This window comes from Lissotriton vulgaris, chromosome 2_1 (assembly GCF_964263255.1).
Source record: "Lissotriton vulgaris chromosome 2_1, aLisVul1.2, whole genome shotgun sequence".
In the NCBI taxonomy this organism is placed as follows: Eukaryota; Metazoa; Chordata; class Amphibia; order Caudata; family Salamandridae; genus Lissotriton; species Lissotriton vulgaris.
In genome coordinates this window covers 1,187,537,788-1,187,556,349 of record NC_141687.1, presented here as the reverse complement: position 1 = coordinate 1,187,556,349, position 18,562 = coordinate 1,187,537,788, and the positions used below count along the sequence as shown (strand labels likewise).

General features: G+C 43.4%; 12 non-coding genes across 12 annotated transcripts; all 12 read right to left on the bottom strand.

The window, feature by feature from the left end:
• Positions 1 to 900: 900 nt before the first annotated feature.
• TRNAG-UCC (transfer RNA glycine (anticodon UCC)) lies at positions 901 to 972 on the bottom strand. The gene has a single exon. It is a non-coding gene; the product is annotated as a tRNA-Gly (tRNA).
• Positions 973 to 2,494: 1,522 nt separating this feature from the next.
• Positions 2,495 to 2,566, bottom strand: TRNAG-CCC (transfer RNA glycine (anticodon CCC)). The gene has a single exon. It is a non-coding gene; the product is annotated as a tRNA-Gly (tRNA).
• A 545-nt stretch (positions 2,567 to 3,111) lies between these two features.
• Positions 3,112 to 3,183, bottom strand: TRNAM-CAU (transfer RNA methionine (anticodon CAU)). The gene has a single exon. It is a non-coding gene; the product is annotated as a tRNA-Met (tRNA).
• A 1,529-nt stretch (positions 3,184 to 4,712) lies between these two features.
• TRNAM-CAU (transfer RNA methionine (anticodon CAU)) lies at positions 4,713 to 4,784 on the bottom strand. Its single transcript has one exon. It is a non-coding gene; the product is annotated as a tRNA-Met (tRNA).
• An 893-nt stretch (positions 4,785 to 5,677) lies between these two features.
• Positions 5,678 to 5,749, bottom strand: TRNAG-CCC (transfer RNA glycine (anticodon CCC)). The gene has a single exon. It is a non-coding gene; the product is annotated as a tRNA-Gly (tRNA).
• A 3,120-nt stretch (positions 5,750 to 8,869) lies between these two features.
• TRNAG-UCC (transfer RNA glycine (anticodon UCC)) lies at positions 8,870 to 8,941 on the bottom strand. The gene has a single exon. It is a non-coding gene; the product is annotated as a tRNA-Gly (tRNA).
• A 1,522-nt stretch (positions 8,942 to 10,463) lies between these two features.
• TRNAG-UCC (transfer RNA glycine (anticodon UCC)) lies at positions 10,464 to 10,535 on the bottom strand. The gene has a single exon. It is a non-coding gene; the product is annotated as a tRNA-Gly (tRNA).
• A 1,524-nt stretch (positions 10,536 to 12,059) lies between these two features.
• On the bottom strand, positions 12,060 to 12,131 carry TRNAG-UCC (transfer RNA glycine (anticodon UCC)). The gene has a single exon. It is a non-coding gene; the product is annotated as a tRNA-Gly (tRNA).
• Positions 12,132 to 13,653: 1,522 nt separating this feature from the next.
• On the bottom strand, positions 13,654 to 13,725 carry TRNAG-CCC (transfer RNA glycine (anticodon CCC)). The gene has a single exon. It is a non-coding gene; the product is annotated as a tRNA-Gly (tRNA).
• Positions 13,726 to 14,270: 545 nt separating this feature from the next.
• On the bottom strand, positions 14,271 to 14,342 carry TRNAM-CAU (transfer RNA methionine (anticodon CAU)). Its single transcript has one exon. It is a non-coding gene; the product is annotated as a tRNA-Met (tRNA).
• A 1,529-nt stretch (positions 14,343 to 15,871) lies between these two features.
• On the bottom strand, positions 15,872 to 15,943 carry TRNAM-CAU (transfer RNA methionine (anticodon CAU)). The gene has a single exon. It is a non-coding gene; the product is annotated as a tRNA-Met (tRNA).
• An 893-nt stretch (positions 15,944 to 16,836) lies between these two features.
• On the bottom strand, positions 16,837 to 16,908 carry TRNAG-CCC (transfer RNA glycine (anticodon CCC)). Its single transcript has one exon. It is a non-coding gene; the product is annotated as a tRNA-Gly (tRNA).
• Positions 16,909 to 18,562: the final 1,654 nt, after the last annotated feature.

Sequence of the window (18,562 nt, the reverse complement as noted above, 5' to 3'; positions counted from 1 at the left end):
TGTGAAAGTGTTCTTTTTATGCAGATAGGGAGCATTAAGCAGAGTAGCGTGGGATTGGTACGGCTCTCACCTCATTTGCCTAAGTATATTGCAAGGCATGCTGGGTACAGAAAAACTTCATCTTCCCCTCTCACAATCAGTCATAACTGAAAGTCAGACACTCTTAGGCACTAGCCGTTTCAGACTTTATCAAGACAGCATGTCATGAACCCTCTCTCTCTCTCTCTGTGATCCTAGCACTAGCATGCTCAGGATTTGGCTTTACCTGGGAGCCAGAGATCTACCCGGTGAGGGCTTGCCCGGTGTGAGGCTTTTGAGCGTTTGGGAGCGTTCGGGACGTGAGTGGACGTTGGACAGGAAACTCTGCGAATTTGAAGCATCCAACATTCCTGCTGCAGTGAGCGGCTCTTTCCATGGACATCTGCCTCTAGGATTCCTCTCAACTTGCCTTCTGATAAAACATTTTGTGAGCAGCAATTACCTTCGACAGCTACAAGGTGGCGCTACATTCTGGTAAGTGCACAAGTATGCACAAAATGTTAGGGACTTTTGCCAGATTTATCGGTGGATCTTGCATATTTTTTTCAGAGGCTAGATATTGCCTAGAAATGCTTTTTAACATAGAGATGTTGGAGTTATAATGTCTGGCCGGGCCTCAGCCCTTCCATTGTTTGCCCACTGTAACATATTTATTTCCAGCACATGTGAGTTGTGACTCTGCTTTATAAAACTTATCATATATTAGGACAATGAATGTATCAGAAGGTGCGATTGAGATGTTTGCCTATGTATTTGTTTATTTTTTTTATATATGGCTGATTAATCTGTTCATGAAATTTCCATTTTGAGAAATGTTGCATTAAAATATATCCTGCTTGCAGAATATATAAGTATTTGTACTGCGTTGGCCGGGAATCGAACCCGGGTCAACTGCTTGGAAGGCAGCTATGCTCACCACTATACCACCAACGCCCTCTGATCTGTGCGCTCTCGGTTCTTAACATTAGGATCCTGAGTTCAATGACTATCTTGCACCAGCTTCAATGGTGCATTTGGTTTAGATACCAACATGAAAAGCAATAGAAAGTTTTTTGCAGAGGGTAAGGAACTGAGATTGAAACCAAGGACAAAGCTGTGCAGAAGAGAAGAATGGAAAGCTGCATTACAAATAATAGATAAGAATATATAGAGGCAGCATGGAAAGCAAAACAGGGAAGAGAAATACAGAACATTCAATTAAATGCCCAGGAGATAGATAAGAGCAGAACAAAAAGGGAAGAATGAAATTCAAAGCCTGCCCATAAAAGTGTTTGAAGGTCCCACCAGTCATTTATGCTTATTATTGTGTGTCTTTACTTTCAAAGTACAGGGTGGATCCTTTGACGATCCCTCTCTTGTATTTCAGCAGACACAGATATTTGACAAGTCTTTTCTCACATAGCTGGCACAAGCTTGTGCTTTTCCTTGCTGGCAGCGTGGAAATGACAGCTTGGTCCTTGGAAGGAAAGTCAAGCAAAATTAGCAGAGGATGGTTTCGATCCATCGATCTCTGGGTTATGGGCCCAGCACGCTTCCACTGCGCCACTCTGCTCTGTTGTGAAAGTGTTCTTTTTATGCAGATAGGGAGCATTAAGCAGAGTAGCGTGGGATTGGTACGGCTCTCACCTCATTTGCCTAAGTATATTGCAAGGCATGCTGGGTACAGAAAAACTTCATCTTCCCCTCTCACAATCAGTCATAACTGAAAGTCAGACACTCTTAGGCACTAGCCGTTTCAGACCTTTATCAAGACAGCATGTCATGAACCCTCTCTCTCTCTCTCTGTGATCCTAGCACTAGCATGCTCAGGATTTGGCTTTACCTGGGAGCCAGAGATCTACCCGGTGAGGGCTTGCCCGGTGTGAGGCTTTTGAGCGTTTGGGAGCGTTCGGGACGTGAGTGGACGTTGGACAGGAAACTCTGCGAATTTGAAGCATCCAACATTCCTGCTGCAGTGAGCGGCTCTTTCCATGGACATCTGCCTCTAGGATTCCTCTCAACTTGCCTTCTGATAAAACATTTTGTGAGCAGCAATTACCTTCGACAGCTACAAGGTGGCGCTACATTCTGGTAAGTGCACAAGTATGCACAAAATGTTAGGGACTTTTGCCAGATTTATCGGTGGATCTTGCATATTTTTTTCAGAGGCTAGATATTGCCTAGAAATGCTTTTTAACATAGAGATGTTGGAGTTATAATGTCTGGTCGGGCCTCAGCCCTTCCATTGTTTGCCCACTGTAACATATTTATTTCCAGCACATGTGAGTTGTGACTGCTTTATAAAACTTATCATATATTAGGACAATGAATGTATCAGAAGGTGCGATTGAGATGTTTGCCTATGTATTTGTTTATTTTTTTTATATATGGCTGATTAATCTGTTCATGAAATTTCCATTTTGAGAAATGTTGCATTAAAATATATCCTGCTTGCAGAATATATAAGCATTTTCACTGCGTTGGCCGGGAATCGAACCCGGGTCAACTGCTTGGGAAGCAGCTATGCTCACCACTATACCACCAACGCCCTCTGATGTGTGTGCTCTCGGTTCTAAATATTACGTTCCCGAAATCAATGACTATCTTGCAACAGCTTCAATGGTGCATTTGGTTTCGATACCAACATGAGAAGTAGTAGAACGTTTTTTGCAGAGGGTAAGGAACTGGGGATTGAAACCAAGGACAAAGTTGTGCAGAAGAGAAGAAATGAAATGCAACAGTACAAATAGTAGAAATCAGCATATATAGGCAGCATGGGAAGCAAAGCAGGGAAGAAAGAGAGAGAACATTCCATGAAATGCCCAGGAGATAGATAAGAGCAGAAAAAAAGGGAAGAATGAAATTCAAAGCATGCCCAGAAAGTTGTGTGAAGCTCCCACCAGTCATTTATGGTTATAGTTGTGTGTCTTTACTTTCAAAGTACAGGGTTGATCCTTTCACGAACACTCTTGTATTACACAGACACAGATAGTTGAGAAGTCTTTTCTCACATAGCTGGCACAAGCTTGCGCTTTTCCTTTCTGGCAGTGTGGAAATGACAGCTTGGTCCTTGGAAGGAAAGTCAAGCAAAATTAGCAGAGGATGGTTTCGATCCATCGACCTCTGGGTTATGGGCCCAGCACGCTTCCGCTGCGCCACTCTGCTCGTTCGTGAAAGTGATCTCTTTATGCAGATGAGGAGGCATTCAGCGGAGTGAAGTGGGATTGGTCGGGCTCTCACCTCATTTGCCTAATTATATCGCAAGGCATGCTGGGTGCAGAAAATCTTCATCTTCCCCTCTCACAATCAGTCATAACTGATAGTCCAGACCCTCTTAGGCACTAGCCGTTTCAGGTCTTTATCAAGACAGCAGCTCTCCGACACTCTCTGTCTCTCTCTCTCTGTGATCCTAGTGCTTGCATGCTTAGGATTTGGCTTTACCTGGGAGCCAGAGATCTACCCGGTGAGGGCTTGCCCGGTGTAAGGCTTTTGAGCGTTTGGGAGCGTTCGATACATGAGAGGACGTTGGACTGGAAACTATGCAAATTTGAAGCATCCAACCTTCCTGCTGCAGTCGGGGGCTCTTTCCATGGACATCTGCCTTTTGGATTCCTCTAAACTTGCCCTCTGATGAAACATTTTTTGAGCTGCAGTTACCTCCGACGTCTACAAGGTGGCGCTACATTCAGGTGAGGGCACAAGTATGCACAAAATGTTGGCGACTTTCACCAGATTTATCGATGGATCTTGTATATTGTTTTCAGAGGCTAGATATTGCCTAGGAAATGGTTTTTAACATAGAGATGCTGGAGTTATAATGTGTGGTCGGGCCTCAGCCCTTTCATTGTCTGCCCACTGTAAATATTTTTTACCAGCACATGTGAGTGGTGACTCTGCTTTATGAAACTTATCATATATTAGGACAATGAATATAGCAGAAGGGGCGATTGAGATGCTTGCCTACATATTTGTTTATTTTTTATATAACGGCTGATTAATCTGTTCATTATATTTCCATTTTGTGACATGTTGCAATAAAATATATCCTGCTTGCAGAATATATAAGTATTTGTACTGCGTTGGCCGGGAATCGAAGCCAGGTCAACTGCTTGGAAGGCAGCTATGCTCACCACTATACCACCAACGCCCTCTGATCTGTGCGCTCTCGGTTCTTAACATTAGGATCCTGAGTTCAATGACTATCTTGCACCAGCTTCAATGGTGCATTTGGTTTAGATACCAACATGAAAAGCAATAGAAAGTTTTTTGCAGAGGGTAAGGAACTGGGATTGAAACCAAGGACAAAGCTGTGCAGAAGAGAAGAATGGAAAGCTGCATTACAAATAATAGATAAGAATATATAGAGGCAGCATGGAAAGCAAAACAGGGAAGAGAAATACAGAACATTCAATTAAATGCCCAGGAGATAGATAAGAGCAGAACAAAAAGGGAAGAATGAAATTCAAAGCCTGCCCATAAAAGTGTTTGAAGGTCCCACCAGTCATTTATGCTTATTATTGTGTGTCTTTACTTTCAAAGTACAGGGTGGATCCTTTGACGATCCCTCTCTTGTATTTCAGCAGACACAGATATTTGACAAGTCTTTTCTCACATAGCTGGCACAAGCTTGTGCTTTTCCTTGCTGGCAGCGTGGAAATGACAGCTTGGTCCTTGGAAGGAAAGTCAAGCAAAATTAGCAGAGGATGGTTTCGATCCATCGACCTCTGGGTTATGGGCCCAGCACGCTTCCACTGCGCCACTCTGCTCTGTTGTGAAAGTGTTCTTTTTATGCAGATAGGGAGCATTAAGCAGAGTAGCGTGGGATTGGTACGGCTCTCACCTCATTTGCCTAAGTATATTGCAAGGCATGCTGGGTACAGAAAAACTTCATCTTCCCCTCTCACAATCAGTCATAACTGAAAGTCAGACACTCTTAGGCACTAGCCGTTTCAGACTTTATCAAGACAGCATGTCATGAACCCTCTCTCTCTCTCTCTGTGATCCTAGCACTAGCATGCTCAGGATTTGGCTTTACCTGGGAGCCAGAGATCTACCCGGTGAGGGCGAGGCTTTTGAGCGTTTGGGAGCGTTCGGGACGTGAGTGGACGTTGGACAGGAAACTCTGCGAATTTGAAGCATCCAACATTCCTGCTGCAGTTAGCGGCTCTTTCCATGGACATCTGCCTCTAGGATTCCTCTCAACTTGCCTTCTGATAAAACATTTTGTGAGCAGCAATTACCTTCGACAGCTACAAGGTGGCGCTACATTCTGGTAAGTGCACAAGTATGCACAAAATGTTAGGGACTTTTGCCAGATTTATCGGTGGATCTTGCATATTTTTTTCAGAGGCTAGATATTGCCTAGAAATGCTTTTTAACATAGAGATGTTGGAGTTATAATGTCTGGTCGGGCCTCAGCCCTTCCATTGTTTGCCCACTGTATCATGTTTATTTCCAGCACATGTGAGTTGTGACTCTGCTTTATAAAACTTATCATATATTAGGACAATGAATGTATCAGAAGGTGCGATTGAGATGTTTGCCTATGTATTTGTTTATTTTTTTTATATATGGCTGATTAATCTGTTCATGAAATTTCCATTTTGAGAAATGTTGCATTAAAATGTATCCTGCTTGCAGAATATATAAGCATTTTCACTGCGTTGGCCGGGAATCGAACCCGGGTCAACTGCTTGGGAAGCAGCTATGCTCACCACTATACCACCAACGCCCTCTGATGTGTGTGCTCTCGGTTCTAAATATTACGTTTCCGAAATCAATGACTATCTTGCAACAGCTTCAATGGTGCATTTGGTTTCGATACCAACATGAGAAGTAGTAGAACGTTTTTTGCAGAGGGTAAGGAACTGGGGATTGAAACCAAGGACAAAGTTGTGCAGAAGAGAAGAAATGAAATGCAACAGTACAAATAGTAGAAATCAGCATATATAGGCAGCATGGGAAGCAAAGCAGGGAAGAGAAAGAGAGAACATTCCATGAAATGCCCAGGAGATAGATAAGAGCAGAAAAAAAAGGGAAGAATGAAATTCAAAGCATGCCCAGAAAGTTGTGTGAAGCTCCCACCAGTCATTTATGGTTATAGTTATGTGTCTTTACTTTCAAAGTACAGGGTTGATCCTTTCACGAACACTCTTGTATTACACAGACACAGATAGTTGAGAAGTCTTTTCTCACATAGCTGGCACAAGCTTGCGCTTTTCCTTTCTGGCAGTGTGGAAATGACAGCTTGGTCCTTGGAAGGAAAGTCAAGCAAAATTAGCAGCGAATGGTTTCGATCCATCGACCTCTGGGTTATGGGCCCAGCACGCTTCCGCTGCGCCTCTCTGCTCGTTCGTGAAAGTTATCTCTTTATGCAGATGAGGAGGCATTCAGCGGAGTGAAGTGGGATTGGTCGGGCTCTCACCTCATTTGCCTAATTATATCGCAAGGCATGCTGGGTGCAGAAAATCTTCATCTTCCCCTCTCACAATCAGTCATAACTGATAGTCCAGACACTCTTAGGCACTAGCCGTTTCAGGCCTTTATCAAGACAGCAGCTCTCCGACACTCTCTGTCTCTCTCTCTCTGTGATCCTAGTGCTAGCATGCTCAGGATTTGGCTTTACCTGGAAGCCAGAGATCTACCCGGTGAGGGCTTGCCCGGTGTAAGGCTTTTGAGCGTTTGGGAGCGTTCGGTACATGAGAGGACGTTGGACTGGAAACTATGCAAATTTGAAGCATCCAACCTTCCTGCTGCAGTCGGGGGCTCTTTCCATGGACATCTGCCTTTTGGATTCCTCTAAACTTGCCTGCTGATGAAACATTTTTTGAGCTGCAGTTACCTCCGACGTCTACAAGGTGGCGCTACATTCAGGTGAGGGCACAAGTATGCACAAAATGTTGGCGACGTTCACCAGATTTATCGATGGATCTTGCATATTGTTTTCAGAGGCTAGACATTGCCTAGGAAATGGTTTTTAACATAGAGATGCTGGAGTTATAATGTGTGTTCGGGCCTCAGCCCTTTCATTGTCTGCCCACTGTAAATATTTTTTACCAGCACATGTGAGTGGTGACTCTGCTTTATGAAACTTATCATATATTAGGACAATGAATATAGCAGAAGGGGCGATTGAGATGCTTGCCTACATATTTGTTTATTTTTTATATAACGGCTGATTAATCTGTTCATTATATTTCCATTTTGTGACATGTTGCATTAAAATATATCCTGCTTGCAGAATATATAAGTATTTGTACTGCGTTGTCGGGAATCGAACCCGGGTCAACTGCTTGGAAGGCAGCTATGCTCACCACTATACCACCAACGCCCTCTGATCTGTGCGCTCTCGGTTCTTAACATTAGGATCCTGAGTTCAATGATTATCTTGCACCAGCTTCAATGGTGCATTTGGTTTAGATACCAACATGAAAAGCAATAGAAAGTTTTTTGCAGAGGGTAAGGAACTGGGATTGAAACCAAGGACAAAGCTGTGCAGAAGAGAAGAATGGAAAGCTGCATTACAAATAATAGATAAGAATATATAGAGGCAGCATGGGAAGCAAAACAGGGAAGAGAAATACAGAACATTCAATTAAATGCCCAGGAGATAGATAAGAGCAGAACAAAAAGGAAAGAATGAAATTCAAAGCCTGCCCATAAAAGTGTTTGAAGGTCCCACCAGTCATTTATGCTTATTATTGTGTGTCTTTACTTTCAAAGTACAGGGTGGATCCTTTGATGATCCCTCTCTTGTATTTCAGCAGACACAGATATTTGACAAGTCTTTTCTCACATAGCTGGCACAAGCTTGTGCTTTTCCTTGCTGGCAGCGTGGAAATGACAGATTGGTCCTTGGAAGGAAAGTCAAGCAAAATTAGCAGAGGATGGTTTCGATCCATCAACCTCTGGGTTATGGGCCCAGCACGCTTCCGCTGCGCCACTCTGCTCTGTTGTGAAAGTGTTCTTTTTATGCAGATAGGGAGCATTAAGCAGAGTAGCGTGGGATTGGTACGGCTCTCACCTCATTTGCCTAAGTATATTGCAAGGCATGCTGGGTACAGAAAAACTTCATCTTCCCCTCTCACAATCAGTCATAACTGAAAGTCAGACACTCTTAGGCACTAGCCGTTTCAGACTTTATCAAGACAGCATGTCATGAACCCTCTCTCTCTCTCTCTGTGATCCTAGCACTAGCATGCTCAGGATTTGGCTTTACCTGGGAGCCAGAGATCTACCCGGTGAGGGCTTGCCCGGTGTGAGGCTTTTGAGCGTTTGGGAGCGTTCGGGACGTGAGTGGACGTTGGACAGGAAACTCTGCGAATTTGAAGCATCCAACATTCCTGCTGCAGTGAGCGGCTCTTTCCATGGACATCTGCCTCTAGGATTCCTCTCAACTTGCCTTCTGATAAAACATTTTGTGAGCAGCAATTACCTTCGACAGCTACAAGGTGGCGCTACATTCTGGTAAGTGCACAAGTATGCACAAAATGTTAGGGACTTTTGCCAGATTTATCGGTGGATCTTGCATATTTTTTTCAGAGGCTAGATATTGCCTAGAAATGCTTTTTAACATAGAGATGTTGGAGTTATAATGTCTGGTCGGGCCTCAGCCCTTCCATTGTTTGCCCACTGTAACATATTTATTTCCAGCACATGTGAGTTGTGACTGCTTTATAAAACTTATCATATATTAGGACAATGAATGTATCAGAAGGTGCGATTGAGATGTTTGCCTATGTATTTGTTTATTTTTTTTATATATGGCTGATTAATCTGTTCATGAAATTTCCATTTTGAGAAATGTTGCATTAAAATATATCCTGCTTGCAGAATATATAAGTATTTGTACTGCGTTGGCCGGGAATCGAACCCGGGTCAACTGCTTGGAAGGCAGCTATGCTCACCACTATACCACCAACGCCCTCTGATCTGTGCGCTCTCGGTTCTTAACATTAGGATCCTGAGTTCAATGACTATCTTGCACCAGCTTCAATGGTGCATTTGGTTTAGATACCAACATGAAAAGCAATAGAAAGTTTTTTGCAGAGGGTAAGGAACTGAGATTGAAACCAAGGACAAAGCTGTGCAGAAGAGAAGAATGGAAAGCTGCATTACAAATAATAGATAAGAATATATAGAGGCAGCATGGAAAGCAAAACAGGGAAGAGAAATACAGAACATTCAATTAAATGCCCAGGAGATAGATAAGAGCAGAACAAAAAGGGAAGAATGAAATTCAAAGCCTGCCCATAAAAGTGTTTGAAGGTCCCACCAGTCATTTATGCTTATTATTGTGTGTCTTTACTTTCAAAGTACAGGGTGGATCCTTTGACGATCCCTCTCTTGTATTTCAGCAGACACAGATATTTGACAAGTCTTTTCTCACATAGCTGGCACAAGCTTGTGCTTTTCCTTGCTGGCAGCGTGGAAATGACAGCTTGGTCCTTGGAAGGAAAGTCAAGCAAAATTAGCAGAGGATGGTTTCGATCCATCGATCTCTGGGTTATGGGCCCAGCACGCTTCCACTGCGCCACTCTGCTCTGTTGTGAAAGTGTTCTTTTTATGCAGATAGGGAGCATTAAGCAGAGTAGCGTGGGATTGGTACGGCTCTCACCTCATTTGCCTAAGTATATTGCAAGGCATGCTGGGTACAGAAAAACTTCATCTTCCCCTCTCACAATCAGTCATAACTGAAAGTCAGACACTCTTAGGCACTAGCCGTTTCAGACCTTTATCAAGACAGCATGTCATGAACCCTCTCTCTCTCTCTCTGTGATCCTAGCACTAGCATGCTCAGGATTTGGCTTTACCTGGGAGCCAGAGATCTACCCGGTGAGGGCTTGCCCGGTGTGAGGCTTTTGAGCGTTTGGGAGCGTTCGGGACGTGAGTGGACGTTGGACAGGAAACTCTGCGAATTTGAAGCATCCAACATTCCTGCTGCAGTGAGCGGCTCTTTCCATGGACATCTGCCTCTAGGATTCCTCTCAACTTGCCTTCTGATAAAACATTTTGTGAGCAGCAATTACCTTCGACAGCTACAAGGTGGCGCTACATTCTGGTAAGTGCACAAGTATGCACAAAATGTTAGGGACTTTTGCCAGATTTATCGGTGGATCTTGCATATTTTTTTCAGAGGCTAGATATTGCCTAGAAATGCTTTTTAACATAGAGATGTTGGAGTTATAATGTCTGGTCGGGCCTCAGCCCTTCCATTGTTTGCCCACTGTAACATATTTATTTCCAGCACATGTGAGTTGTGACTGCTTTATAAAACTTATCATATATTAGGACAATGAATGTATCAGAAGGTGCGATTGAGATGTTTGCCTATGTATTTGTTTATTTTTTTTATATATGGCTGATTAATCTGTTCATGAAATTTCCATTTTGAGAAATGTTGCATTAAAATATATCCTGCTTGCAGAATATATAAGTATTTGTACTGCGTTGGCCGGGAATCGAACCCGGGTCAACTGCTTGGAAGGCAGCTATGCTCACCACTATACCACCAACGCCCTCTGATCTGTGCGCTCTCGGTTCTTAACATTAGGATCCTGAGTTCAATGACTATCTTGCACCAGCTTCAATGGTGCATTTGGTTTAGATACCAACATGAAAAGCAATAGAAAGTTTTTTGCAGAGGGTAAGGAACTGAGATTGAAACCAAGGACAAAGCTGTGCAGAAGAGAAGAATGGAAAGCTGCATTACAAATAATAGATAAGAATATATAGAGGCAGCATGGAAAGCAAAACAGGGAAGAGAAATACAGAACATTCAATTAAATGCCCAGGAGATAGATAAGAGCAGAACAAAAAGGGAAGAATGAAATTCAAAGCCTGCCCATAAAAGTGTTTGAAGGTCCCACCAGTCATTTATGCTTATTATTGTGTGTCTTTACTTTCAAAGTACAGGGTGGATCCTTTGACGATCCCTCTCTTGTATTTCAGCAGACACAGATATTTGACAAGTCTTTTCTCACATAGCTGGCACAAGCTTGTGCTTTTCCTTGCTGGCAGCGTGGAAATGACAGCTTGGTCCTTGGAAGGAAAGTCAAGCAAAATTAGCAGAGGATGGTTTCGATCCATCGATCTCTGGGTTATGGGCCCAGCACGCTTCCACTGCGCCACTCTGCTCTGTTGTGAAAGTGTTCTTTTTATGCAGATAGGGAGCATTAAGCAGAGTAGCGTGGGATTGGTACGGCTCTCACCTCATTTGCCTAAGTATATTGCAAGGCATGCTGGGTACAGAAAAACTTCATCTTCCCCTCTCACAATCAGTCATAACTGAAAGTCAGACACTCTTAGGCACTAGCCGTTTCAGACCTTTATCAAGACAGCATGTCATGAACCCTCTCTCTCTCTCTCTGTGATCCTAGCACTAGCATGCTCAGGATTTGGCTTTACCTGGGAGCCAGAGATCTACCCGGTGAGGGCTTGCCCGGTGTGAGGCTTTTGAGCGTTTGGGAGCGTTCGGGACGTGAGTGGACGTTGGACAGGAAACTCTGCGAATTTGAAGCATCCAACATTCCTGCTGCAGTGAGCGGCTCTTTCCATGGACATCTGCCTCTAGGATTCCTCTCAACTTGCCTTCTGATAAAACATTTTGTGAGCAGCAATTACCTTCGACAGCTACAAGGTGGCGCTACATTCTGGTAAGTGCACAAGTATGCACAAAATGTTAGGGACTTTTGCCAGATTTATCGGTGGATCTTGCATATTTTTTTCAGAGGCTAGATATTGCCTAGAAATGCTTTTTAACATAGAGATGTTGGAGTTATAATGTCTGGCCGGGCCTCAGCCCTTCCATTGTTTGCCCACTGTAACATATTTATTTCCAGCACATGTGAGTTGTGACTCTGCTTTATAAAACTTATCATATATTAGGACAATGAATGTATCAGAAGGTGCGATTGAGATGTTTGCCTATGTATTTGTTTATTTTTTTTATATATGGCTGATTAATCTGTTCATGAAATTTCCATTTTGAGAAATGTTGCATTAAAATATATCCTGCTTGCAGAATATATAAGTATTTGTACTGCGTTGGCCGGGAATCGAACCCGGGTCAACTGCTTGGAAGGCAGCTATGCTCACCACTATACCACCAACGCCCTCTGATCTGTGCGCTCTCGGTTCTTAACATTAGGATCCTGAGTTCAATGACTATCTTGCACCAGCTTCAATGGTGCATTTGGTTTAGATACCAACATGAAAAGCAATAGAAAGTTTTTTGCAGAGGGTAAGGAACTGAGATTGAAACCAAGGACAAAGCTGTGCAGAAGAGAAGAATGGAAAGCTGCATTACAAATAATAGATAAGAATATATAGAGGCAGCATGGAAAGCAAAACAGGGAAGAGAAATACAGAACATTCAATTAAATGCCCAGGAGATAGATAAGAGCAGAACAAAAAGGGAAGAATGAAATTCAAAGCCTGCCCATAAAAGTGTTTGAAGGTCCCACCAGTCATTTATGCTTATTATTGTGTGTCTTTACTTTCAAAGTACAGGGTGGATCCTTTGACGATCCCTCTCTTGTATTTCAGCAGACACAGATATTTGACAAGTCTTTTCTCACATAGCTGGCACAAGCTTGTGCTTTTCCTTGCTGGCAGCGTGGAAATGACAGCTTGGTCCTTGGAAGGAAAGTCAAGCAAAATTAGCAGAGGATGGTTTCGATCCATCGATCTCTGGGTTATGGGCCCAGCACGCTTCCACTGCGCCACTCTGCTCTGTTGTGAAAGTGTTCTTTTTATGCAGATAGGGAGCATTAAGCAGAGTAGCGTGGGATTGGTACGGCTCTCACCTCATTTGCCTAAGTATATTGCAAGGCATGCTGGGTACAGAAAAACTTCATCTTCCCCTCTCACAATCAGTCATAACTGAAAGTCAGACACTCTTAGGCACTAGCCGTTTCAGACCTTTATCAAGACAGCATGTCATGAACCCTCTCTCTCTCTCTCTGTGATCCTAGCACTAGCATGCTCAGGATTTGGCTTTACCTGGGAGCCAGAGATCTACCCGGTGAGGGCTTGCCCGGTGTGAGGCTTTTGAGCGTTTGGGAGCGTTCGGGACGTGAGTGGACGTTGGACAGGAAACTCTGCGAATTTGAAGCATCCAACATTCCTGCTGCAGTGAGCGGCTCTTTCCATGGACATCTGCCTCTAGGATTCCTCTCAACTTGCCTTCTGATAAAACATTTTGTGAGCAGCAATTACCTTCGACAGCTACAAGGTGGCGCTACATTCTGGTAAGTGCACAAGTATGCACAAAATGTTAGGGACTTTTGCCAGATTTATCGGTGGATCTTGCATATTTTTTTCAGAGGCTAGATATTGCCTAGAAATGCTTTTTAACATAGAGATGTTGGAGTTATAATGTCTGGTCGGGCCTCAGCCCTTCCATTGTTTGCCCACTGTAACATATTTATTTCCAGCACATGTGAGTTGTGACTGCTTTATAAAACTTATCATATATTAGGACAATGAATGTATCAGAAGGTGCGATTGAGATGTTTGCCTATGTATTTGTTTATTTTTTTTATATATGGCTGATTAATCTGTTCATGAAATTTCCATTTTGAGAAATGTTGCATTAAAATATATCCTGCTTGCAGAATATATAAGCATTTTCACTGCGTTGGCCGGGAATCGAACCCGGGTCAACTGCTTGGGAAGCAGCTATGCTCACCACTATACCACCAACGCCCTCTGATGTGTGTGCTCTCGGTTCTAAATATTACGTTCCCGAAATCAATGACTATCTTGCAACAGCTTCAATGGTGCATTTGGTTTCGATACCAACATGAGAAGTAGTAGAACGTTTTTTGCAGAGGGTAAGGAACTGGGGATTGAAACCAAGGACAAAGTTGTGCAGAAGAGAAGAAATGAAATGCAACAGTACAAATAGTAGAAATCAGCATATATAGGCAGCATGGGAAGCAAAGCAGGGAAGAAAGAGAGAGAACATTCCATGAAATGCCCAGGAGATAGATAAGAGCAGAAAAAAAGGGAAGAATGAAATTCAAAGCATGCCCAGAAAGTTGTGTGAAGCTCCCACCAGTCATTTATGGTTATAGTTGTGTGTCTTTACTTTCAAAGTACAGGGTTGATCCTTTCACGAACACTCTTGTATTACACAGACACAGATAGTTGAGAAGTCTTTTCTCACATAGCTGGCACAAGCTTGCGCTTTTCCTTTCTGGCAGTGTGGAAATGACAGCTTGGTCCTTGGAAGGAAAGTCAAGCAAAATTAGCAGAGGATGGTTTCGATCCATCGACCTCTGGGTTATGGGCCCAGCACGCTTCCGCTGCGCCACTCTGCTCGTTCGTGAAAGTGATCTCTTTATGCAGATGAGGAGGCATTCAGCGGAGTGAAGTGGGATTGGTCGGGCTCTCACCTCATTTGCCTAATTATATCGCAAGGCATGCTGGGTGCAGAAAATCTTCATCTTCCCCTCTCACAATCAGTCATAACTGATAGTCCAGACCCTCTTAGGCACTAGCCGTTTCAGGTCTTTATCAAGACAGCAGCTCTCCGACACTCTCTGTCTCTCTCTCTCTGTGATCCTAGTGCTTGCATGCTTAGGATTTGGCTTTACCTGGGAGCCAGAGATCTACCCGGTGAGGGCTTGCCCGGTGTAAGGCTTTTGAGCGTTTGGGAGCGTTCGATACATGAGAGGACGTTGGACTGGAAACTATGCAAATTTGAAGCATCCAACCTTCCTGCTGCAGTCGGGGGCTCTTTCCATGGACATCTGCCTTTTGGATTCCTCTAAACTTGCCCTCTGATGAAACATTTTTTGAGCTGCAGTTACCTCCGACGTCTACAAGGTGGCGCTACATTCAGGTGAGGGCACAAGTATGCACAAAATGTTGGCGACTTTCACCAGATTTATCGATGGATCTTGTATATTGTTTTCAGAGGCTAGATATTGCCTAGGAAATGGTTTTTAACATAGAGATGCTGGAGTTATAATGTGTGGTCGGGCCTCAGCCCTTTCATTGTCTGCCCACTGTAAATATTTTTTACCAGCACATGTGAGTGGTGACTCTGCTTTATGAAACTTATCATATATTAGGACAATGAATATAGCAGAAGGGGCGATTGAGATGCTTGCCTACATATTTGTTTATTTTTTATATAACGGCTGATTAATCTGTTCATTATATTTCCATTTTGTGACATGTTGCAATAAAATATATCCTGCTTGCAGAATATATAAGTATTTGTACTGCGTTGGCCGGGAATCGAAGCCAGGTCAACTGCTTGGAAGGCAGCTATGCTCACCACTATACCACCAACGCCCTCTGATCTGTGCGCTCTCGGTTCTTAACATTAGGATCCTGAGTTCAATGACTATCTTGCACCAGCTTCAATGGTGCATTTGGTTTAGATACCAACATGAAAAGCAATAGAAAGTTTTTTGCAGAGGGTAAGGAACTGGGATTGAAACCAAGGACAAAGCTGTGCAGAAGAGAAGAATGGAAAGCTGCATTACAAATAATAGATAAGAATATATAGAGGCAGCATGGAAAGCAAAACAGGGAAGAGAAATACAGAACATTCAATTAAATGCCCAGGAGATAGATAAGAGCAGAACAAAAAGGGAAGAATGAAATTCAAAGCCTGCCCATAAAAGTGTTTGAAGGTCCCACCAGTCATTTATGCTTATTATTGTGTGTCTTTACTTTCAAAGTACAGGGTGGATCCTTTGACGATCCCTCTCTTGTATTTCAGCAGACACAGATATTTGACAAGTCTTTTCTCACATAGCTGGCACAAGCTTGTGCTTTTCCTTGCTGGCAGCGTGGAAATGACAGCTTGGTCCTTGGAAGGAAAGTCAAGCAAAATTAGCAGAGGATGGTTTCGATCCATCGACCTCTGGGTTATGGGCCCAGCACGCTTCCACTGCGCCACTCTGCTCTGTTGTGAAAGTGTTCTTTTTATGCAGATAGGGAGCATTAAGCAGAGTAGCGTGGGATTGGTACGGCTCTCACCTCATTTGCCTAAGTATATTGCAAGGCATGCTGGGTACAGAAAAACTTCATCTTCCCCTCTCACAATCAGTCATAACTGAAAGTCAGACACTCTTAGGCACTAGCCGTTTCAGACTTTATCAAGACAGCATGTCATGAACCCTCTCTCTCTCTCTCTGTGATCCTAGCACTAGCATGCTCAGGATTTGGCTTTACCTGGGAGCCAGAGATCTACCCGGTGAGGGCGAGGCTTTTGAGCGTTTGGGAGCGTTCGGGACGTGAGTGGACGTTGGACAGGAAACTCTGCGAATTTGAAGCATCCAACATTCCTGCTGCAGTTAGCGGCTCTTTCCATGGACATCTGCCTCTAGGATTCCTCTCAACTTGCCTTCTGATAAAACATTTTGTGAGCAGCAATTACCTTCGACAGCTACAAGGTGGCGCTACATTCTGGTAAGTGCACAAGTATGCACAAAATGTTAGGGACTTTTGCCAGATTTATCGGTGGATCTTGCATATTTTTTTCAGAGGCTAGATATTGCCTAGAAATGCTTTTTAACATAGAGATGTTGGAGTTATAATGTCTGGTCGGGCCTCAGCCCTTCCATTGTTTGCCCACTGTATCATGTTTATTTCCAGCACATGTGAGTTGTGACTCTGCTTTATAAAACTTATCATATATTAGGACAATGAATGTATCAGAAGGTGCGATTGAGATGTTTGCCTATGTATTTGTTTATTTTTTTTATATATGGCTGATTAATCTGTTCATGAAATTTCCATTTTGAGAAATGTTGCATTAAAATGTATCCTGCTTGCAGAATATATAAGCATTTTCACTGCGTTGGCCGGGAATCGAACCCGGGTCAACTGCTTGGGAAGCAGCTATGCTCACCACTATACCACCAACGCCCTCTGATGTGTGTGCTCTCGGTTCTAAATATTACGTTTCCGAAATCAATGACTATCTTGCAACAGCTTCAATGGTGCATTTGGTTTCGATACCAACATGAGAAGTAGTAGAACGTTTTTTGCAGAGGGTAAGGAACTGGGGATTGAAACCAAGGACAAAGTTGTGCAGAAGAGAAGAAATGAAATGCAACAGTACAAATAGTAGAAATCAGCATATATAGGCAGCATGGGAAGCAAAGCAGGGAAGAGAAAGAGAGAACATTCCATGAAATGCCCAGGAGATAGATAAGAGCAGAAAAAAAAGGGAAGAATGAAATTCAAAGCATGCCCAGAAAGTTGTGTGAAGCTCCCACCAGTCATTTATGGTTATAGTTATGTGTCTTTACTTTCAAAGTACAGGGTTGATCCTTTCACGAACACTCTTGTATTACACAGACACAGATAGTTGAGAAGTCTTTTCTCACATAGCTGGCACAAGCTTGCGCTTTTCCTTTCTGGCAGTGTGGAAATGACAGCTTGGTCCTTGGAAGGAAAGTCAAGCAAAATTAGCAGCGAATGGTTTCGATCCATCGACCTCTGGGTTATGGGCCCAGCACGCTTCCGCTGCGCCTCTCTGCTCGTTCGTGAAAGTTATCTCTTTATGCAGATGAGGAGGCATTCAGCGGAGTGAAGTGGGATTGGTCGGGCTCTCACCTCATTTGCCTAATTATATCGCAAGGCATGCTGGGTGCAGAAAATCTTCATCTTCCCCTCTCACAATCAGTCATAACTGATAGTCCAGACACTCTTAGGCACTAGCCGTTTCAGGCCTTTATCAAGACAGCAGCTCTCCGACACTCTCTGTCTCTCTCTCTCTGTGATCCTAGTGCTAGCATGCTCAGGATTTGGCTTTACCTGGAAGCCAGAGATCTACCCGGTGAGGGCTTGCCCGGTGTAAGGCTTTTGAGCGTTTGGGAGCGTTCGGTACATGAGAGGACGTTGGACTGGAAACTATGCAAATTTGAAGCATCCAACCTTCCTGCTGCAGTCGGGGGCTCTTTCCATGGACATCTGCCTTTTGGATTCCTCTAAACTTGCCTGCTGATGAAACATTTTTTGAGCTGCAGTTACCTCCGACGTCTACAAGGTGGCGCTACATTCAGGTGAGGGCACAAGTATGCACAAAATGTTGGCGACGTTCACCAGATTTATCGATGGATCTTGCATATTGTTTTCAGAGGCTAGACATTGCCTAGGAAATGGTTTTTAACATAGAGATGCTGGAGTTATAATGTGTGTTCGGGCCTCAGCCCTTTCATTGTCTGCCCACTGTAAATATTTTTTACCAGCACATGTGAGTGGTGACTCTGCTTTATGAAACTTATCATATATTAGGACAATGAATATAGCAGAAGGGGCGATTGAGATGCTTGCCTACATATTTGTTTATTTTTTATATAACGGCTGATTAATCTGTTCATTATATTTCCATTTTGTGACATGTTGCATTAAAATATATCCTGCTTGCAGAATATATAAGTATTTGTACTGCGTTGTCGGGAATCGAACCCGGGTCAACTGCTTGGAAGGCAGCTATGCTCACCACTATACCACCAACGCCCTCTGATCTGTGCGCTCTCGGTTCTTAACATTAGGATCCTGAGTTCAATGATTA